The 7,654-nt window shown below is 42.5% G+C and overlaps 1 long non-coding RNA gene across 1 annotated transcript in view; it reads right to left on the bottom strand.

Moving 5' to 3' along the window:
- Positions 1-875: 875 nt before the first annotated feature.
- Positions 876-7,654, bottom strand: part of LOC112425915 (uncharacterized) — a 137,167-nt gene continuing 130,388 nt past the window's right edge. Inside the window, exon 5 of the long non-coding RNA XR_011614641.1 lies at positions 876-1,110. This is a non-coding gene — a long non-coding RNA (uncharacterized lncRNA). The remainder of the gene's footprint in view (positions 1,111-7,654) is intronic.

Raw genomic sequence — 7,654 nt, 5'->3', positions numbered from 1 at the left:
TCATTTGTCAAGTTTTATCATAAAGAAACACTTAAAGCACTTAAATGTGTTGCTTCCTTGAACCAGTATGTTATTGGCATGTGTGTGTGTGTAAACGCTTACGTGTTACTTTCCCTAAATGTAGAGAACACATGTTTGACCAATTTGGAGAGAAGTTTAAACTCACTATGCCTAGTATGTTACTTATGATTACGTTTTATAATCATAAGTATTTAAGAAATTCTGTTTTTTTTTTAAATATACTTTATTGTGTAGAGCAGTTTTAGGTTCACAGCAAAACTGGGCAGAAAGTACAGAGTATGTATTTGTCTGTCTGTTTCTTTTTTTGAGATAGGATTTTGCTCTGTTACCCAGGCTGGAGTGCAGTTGTGCAACCGTGGCTCACTACAGCTTCAACCTCCTGGGTTCAAGTGATCCTTCTGCCTCAGCCTCCTAAGTAGCTGGAACTACAGGTGTGCACCACCACACCCAGCTAGTTTTTAAAATTTTTTGTAGACATGGGGGTCTTGCCATGTTGCCCAGGCTGGTCTCAACCTTCTGGTCTCAAGTGATCCTCCCACCTCAGCTTCCCAAAGTGCTGAGATTATAGGCCTGAGCCACCACTTTCAGCCAACGTGTGTATTTTAACTATTTTATTATGACTTCAATTTTTTCTTTGTGATAAAACATAATTATGCAGTCCTATAAAACCTTAAATCAATATACTCTATTGAATATAGGAGGAAATACCAGGACATTTTCTTGGTAAAAGGTGATGTTTGCCTCACGATGTGGAAACCTGTAACCCACCCCTGCAAAGCTTTGTGTTCCCTCCGAGTGAAGCAGGAGTCTTAGCCTCTTGCTCTAAGAACTGCCTGTTTATTACTTACTTGTCAGATTTCAGAAGCACTCATCCTCAAGGCCATATGCAAAAGACTCTGTCCCATTGGTCATGAGCATCCTTCTAACCTTGCAATAGCCAGAACAGTGGAGTGTCAAGAGCAGCAGAAAACAGTAAGGCAGGGGAGAGACGCAATCAAGGAGCTTCTCCGTGTTCTGTCTGGACTCCACTTAGCAGAATACACCTCAGAGCAGCCTTCCATGGAACTAAGGCATCTTTTTGTTTTCCTTCTAGAAGAAAATAAAGATAATTTCATCCAGAAATCAGAAAAATAGGAAGCTGAAATTTTAGGTTCCTGGTGTAAATCACAGCTAATTGTAGGGCAGGCACTTAAGACATGGTGCCTCCACCCACACCAGAGATCTGTTGCATGTTCAGCATGCGCCAGGTTTACCAGCTCTGAGCGTTACCCTCTACAATGAGGGAAGTCCCGCTGGTATCCTCATTTTCCAGCTGAGGAAACTGAGGTTCAGAAACACTCAGAAACTCATCAGGAAAATGGCAGAGCTAATATTTGAACATCAGAGGTCAAGCCATTATTATTAGGTATCTTAGCCCAGGCTGCTCTAACACAACACTTTAATGGGTGACTTAAACAACAGACCTTTATTTTTCACAGTTGTGTGGAGTAGGCAATCCAAGACTGAGGTGCTGCCAGACTGGGTTCCTGGGGAGGGCTTTCTCCCTGGCTTGCATCTTACTGTGTGTTCACCTTGGTGAACACATTGTAGAGGAGATAGCAGACATATACAACTACAGAGGGTAGCCAAGCTTTTTAAAATTTTTTTTTAAAAAGTCATCTCTCTAGACAGAATATATGTATGTGGTTTTGTAGCTATATTTTACTACTGATTATAAGCAAAGATACCTGTAAAGCAATGAATTCTCACTTAGTTCACTATAAAAGTTTTGGAAGCACTATTTTATGCTAGGGGAAGTCCTAGGCACTTGAGTTCCTGTCCCCAAGGAGCTTTGCAAGCAAAATATGGACAATTAAAATATAGTTGTATAATAATATTGAAGGTGGAATGGGTGCTATATTGAAATCTTTTTACATATTATAAAATGCCTCACTAAGAGCCTGTCTTTTCCTGCACCGTGTCTTCTACTTCCTGCTCAAAAGTAGCCTATGAATTTCCTACTTCTGCCAGCAAGTCAGGTGAGAAGAGAAAATGAGTTTATGAGAGTAGGCATGTGTCAACGCTCTCTGAAAAAGACTCGCCTGTACGCTGCATCTGCACACACTGTCATCAAAAAGCAAAGCAGGATTGATTTTAGTGTCTGCAATTTTAAGGACAACAGAAAAACAACAAAAACCTCACACATATTACATCATGGAAGTCTGCCAACCCTCTACCAACAATACTATTCTCATTTGACAGATGCTGAATCTGAGCATCAGAGAAGTTAAGGCACTCAATAAAGACTTCAATGATTTTTCCAGATAACACAGGGGAAGAACTGGAACTTAAAGCCAGGTCTTCTGTCTCCAAATCCCATGACCTTTAGAGCATGTTTGAAGAAGAAAGTTCGCACATTTTCATCTGAGATACCTACTACTCTAAAATTAAATGCAGAGTCTCAGCTGCTTCTATGAGCCAGTAAGGGTACTGTGGTGGCTTTGTGACATGTCAGCTTGGCTAGGCTGAGTTCATTTCTCAGAAATCCCTCCCTGTATGTTTCTGATTTGGGTGGGCCATAAGAAACGTTATTTGGGAGACTTGGAGGCAGAAGGGGAGGAGTAGCCATTCTGTACTTCACACAGATTGTTACTGATCTGCTGACTCGCCTCAGTGCTCTGACGCAGCAGCTGAGGCACAGCTCTTCTCCTTAGCCTGGTCCAGATATGTGTTTACTTCCCAGGGCCCTGGGTTCTGCAGGATATCCTTGTCACTATGGCCCAAGTCATCAAAAATGGCATAGGTTTTGGTCCATTTGGACTCATGCTGTGAATTCTAACTTCTTCTTGATCCCTGTTTACATCCCTCTTCACTTTCTGACATGTGGACTTTAAGCTCCAGTGCCAGAGGCAAAGGCTACAGCCATCCAGAGGCTGCTTAAGCAGGCCCCATGATTGCAGAAGGTCAAATCCCTGTCACAAACTCAGATAGATAGATCATAGAGAGAGAGAGGACGGATGAGATAAGAGGCTGAACTGTATCTCCCCACAATTCATATGTTGAAGCCATAGACCCCAGTACCTTAGAATGTGACTCTATTTGGAGACCAGTCCTTTAAAGAGCTGATTAAGTCAAAATGAGGCTGTCAGTGTTCAATCTGACAGACATCCTTAAAAGAAAAACATACAGTTGACCCTGGAATGACACAAGTTTGAACTGTGCAGGTCCACTTACACATTTTTTTTCAATAAAAATTACAATGAGTGTGTCTGCCTCTCCTGCTTCCCCTTCCACCTCTTCCACCTTTGCTACCCTTGAGACAGCAAAACCAATTCCTCCTCCTCCTCCTCTCCGCCTACTCAATGAGAAGATAATGAGGATGATAATCCATTTACACTTAATGAATAGTAAATATATTTTCCTTGATTATCTTAGTAACATTTTCTTTTCTCTTACTTTATTGTAAGAATACAGTATGTAACACATGTAACATAAAATATGTGTTAACTGACTGTTTATGTTATTGGTAAGGCTTCTCGGTCAACAGTAGACTATTAGTAGTTAAATTTTGGGGGAGTCAAAAGTAATACACGAATTTTCAACTGTGCAGGGAGGTCAGTGCTCCTAACACCCACATTGTTCAGGAGTCAACTGTATCAGGAAATACAGAGAGAGGTACAATGAGAAGGTGGCCATCTGCAGCCAGGAAGAAAGGCCTCGGGAGAAACCAAATCTGCCGACATACAGATTTCAGACTTTCAGCCTCCAGAACTTCAGGAAAAGAAACTTATGTTCTTTAAGCTACTCAGTGTGTGGTACTTTGTTATGGCAGGCCTAGCAAGCTAGGAAAGGAAAGGAAAAGGAAAAGGGAAAGGGAAAAGGAAAGGAGAGAGAGAAAGAAAGAAAAGGAGGAAGAAAGAAAAGGAGGAAGGAAAGGAGGAAGGGAGGAAGGGAGGAAGGGAGGAAGGAAGGAAGGAAGGAAGGAAGGAAGGAAGGAAGGAAGGAAGGAAGGAAAGAAGGCATACATGTGTATATATTAGTGTTCTTCAGAGAAACAGAATAGGGGGTGTGTGTGTGTGTGTGTGTGTGTGTGTGTGTGTGTGTGTGTATTATGTATCTATGTGTAGACATACAGAGAGAGATTTATTTTAAAGAAGTAGTTAATACAATTGAGGTGGGGCTTTGGTGCTGGCAAGTCTGAAATCTATAGGACCGGCCAACAGGTTGGAAATTCCAGCAAGAGTTGATGTTGCAGTTTTGAGTCTGGAGGCAGAATTCCTTCCGCTTTGGGGGACCTCAATCTTTTCTCTGAAGACTTCCAAGTAATTGAAGAGATCCCCACTCACCTTATGGAGGGTAATCTGCTTTACTCAAAGTCTCTTGATTTGAATATTAATCAAATCTTAAAAATTCCTTTGCCACAATATCCAGACAGATGCTTCACCAAACAACTGGGCATCATAGCCTAACCAAGTCTGACACATAAAATTAGCCATCACCGTGTGTGTATGTGCATCCTAGTGGTTCTGCTTGTCTGACTGAACCCTGACAGATTGATATAGGTATCCTCATCTTATTCTTAAAAATCTGCAAAGTTTCTGCTTGCTCTCCTTTGATAATTACCTCTATTCCTCACTCCATTAAAATAACATCCAACAGCTGAGAGAAAATGCAGTGCTTGTGTTAACTGCCCTGACAGGCCCCAAGCCTATCTGTTGGGGGCCAAGATAGGAGCTCTCCCCAGGTCCTCACATTTACAACAGTGGTTCTCAAACTTTAGTGTGAGGCTAGGCTAAGCTCCATCAGAACCCCTGAGGAGTCTGTTAAAACACAGATTTCTGGGTCCCACTCCCAGAGTTACTGATTCCATAGGTTATATGGTTAGGTTCTGTGTACCCACCCAACTCCCATCTCAAATTGTAATCCCTATGCTTTGAGGGAGGGACCTGGTGGGAGGTGATTGGATCATGGGGGCAGTTTTCCCCATGCTGTTCTCATGATAGTGAGGGAGCTCCATGAGATCTGATAGTTTCCCCAGCTCGCTCTCTCTCCTGCTGCCTTGTGAAGAAGGTGCCTGCTTCCCCTTTGCCTTCTGTCATGATTGTAAGTTTCCTGAGGCCTCTCCAGCCATGCAGAACTGTGAGTCAATTACACCTCCTTTCTTTATAAATTACCCAGTCTCAGGCAGTTCTTCATAGGAGTCTTAAAATGGACTAATAAAGTAGGATTGGAGTAGAGCCTAAGATTTTGCATTTTCTAGCGAGTTTTCAGATTATATCTATGCTACTGGTTTTGGGACCACACTTTGAGAACCACTTCCCTAGTATATCTCAAAGCCTGGGTCAGTGAACTTCAGCACTGCTGTCAGAACAAATGCTAAGAAATCAAACCTTACGCAAAAGGAAAACTAATGTTTCACCTTGACTTGGAAACACTCTTAACTCTCACTCTGAAAACATATTTTATAAATCTCCTAGGTATATACCCAAGAGAAATGAGCATGTTTTCCACCAAAATACATGTGCAAGAATGTCCACAGCAGATTTTTTCACAGTACCCTAAAACTGCAAACATAAATATCCATTAACAGGAGAATAAAATGTTGTGTCAGAAATAAAAAAGAATGATTTTGTATTATATGTAGCATCATGAACAAATCACATATATTCTGTTGAGCAAAATAAGCCAGACATAATAGTATACACTGTGCAAGTCCACTTAATAAAGTCACAACAAGCAAAACTAATTGATGTGGTAGAGATAGGATTGACTGGGATGGAGACGGGGGACCCAGTGGGGATGCTGGAAACGTCCCTGATCTCATTCTGAGTTTTGGTTACCTAGGGTAAGATTTGAGTACTTTATGCAAGTCGCAGCTAAGTTATTTTATTTTATTTATTTTATTTTTTGAGACGGAGTCTCACTCTGTTGCCCAGGCTGGAGGTCAGTGGTGCAATCTTGGCTCACAGCAACCTCTGCCTCCCGGGTTCAAGCAACTCTCCTGTGTCAGCCTTGCAAGTAGCTGGGACTACAGGCGCATGCCACTACACCCAGCTAATTTTTCTATTTTTAGTAAAGATAATGTTTCACCATATTGGTCAGACTGGTCTCGAACTCCTGACCTCAGGTGATCCACCCGCCACAGCCTCCCAAAGTGCTGGGATTACAGGCATGAGCCACTGCGCCCAGCCTGTAGCTAAGTTAGACCTCACGAGACTGATTTTTCCATTAGGCACTGGAAGCTCAGTACACAGGGTCCATATGGGTCCCATGTAAGGGCCCATGAAAATTTTTTGATTTCTTCTAAAACCAGAAGAAAAATTATATCTAGTCTGGATTATATTGTCTTTAAGCCAACAGTCAGAAGATATAATTTTTAATATTTGTTATGGAGAAATGGACCTGCAACGGCGAAAGTGTCTACAATCCACAAAAGTCATAAGGCAGCCCTGATACCACACTTAAAAGCACAGATATGCACATTTTTCTCAATAGACGTAGTTGTAGAAGGCATTTAGGATTGTATTATTTTGTCACTCAACTTGTTGTAGTCTTTAACAGCTTTCATTTCCTACAAAGAAGTTCTGAAAGGCTAAATGATTCCGCACAACTGTATCAGACACAAGGCAGACAGAAAGCCAAGAGACAGGAAGGGCTCCCTCTAATTGAATGTCATTTAAACAGAAAGAGAGGGTAGGTCTGAGAGCCATCGGACTGAAGGAGTTCTGATGTAGGTCTTCCTAGAGAGGAAACTTAAGGAACACTAGAAAGACGGAGGCATGATACGTCTGCCACCTTGCTCTCTAGCCCCAGCCAGCAGTGTTGACAAAAGGATGTGAGAGGCCAGAGAGGTTCCTGGGTCAGGAATGTGGGTCAGGAGCTTTGTTCCAGGCTTTTCTTTTTTTGAACTTTTATTTTAGGTTTGGGATACATGTGCAGGTTTGTTATACAGGTAAACTCATGTCACAGGGGTTTGTTGTACAGATTATGTTATCACCCAGGTACTAAGCCTACTACTCAATAGTCATTTTTTCTGATCCACTCTCTCCTCCCACCCTCCACCCTCAAGGAGGTCCCAGCGTCTGTTGTTCCCCTCTTTGTGTCCATGTGTTCTCATCATTTAGTTCCCACTTGTAAGTGAGAACATGCGGTATTTGGTTTTCTGTTCCTGCATTACTTTGCTAAGGATAACAGCCTCCAGTTCCATTCATGTTGCTGTAAAGAACAAGATCTCGTTCTTCTTTTCTGGGCTACTCTTCGCACTTTCCATTCACTGGATTGCGAGGTTGGAGGGACCAAAGGGAGAAGCCTAAGGGAAGCCCTCTGTGCTTTACAGACCTGATCCGCCACTCAGAGGTGGGGCCCTCACCGAACACTTGCCAGCGCCCCGCCCAATGCTCTACTCTGTGGGCACACAGAGATTTATAAGACCCCTCGGAGTCCCTGTCCTTGGAAGCCTACGACTCAGTGGTGGAGTGGTGTACACAGGGGAGTGATCAAATGCTAAACTGGGGTTACTGGACAGATGCTTTGGGAAGAGACAGATCAAAGCAGGTTCCCTGCCAGACAGGATCTAGTTTCCTAGCTCTAAACTGGGGGCGGAGTTTATTCACTTTTTTGAATGAACCAAATTATTGCTCTTCTCTTCCTTTAA

This window comes from Macaca nemestrina, chromosome 16 (assembly GCF_043159975.1).
Source record: "Macaca nemestrina isolate mMacNem1 chromosome 16, mMacNem.hap1, whole genome shotgun sequence".
NCBI lineage: Eukaryota > Metazoa > Chordata > Mammalia > Primates > Cercopithecidae > Macaca > Macaca nemestrina.
The sequence above is the reverse complement of the archived record's forward strand: the minus strand, read 5'-3'. Positions and strand labels throughout refer to the sequence as shown.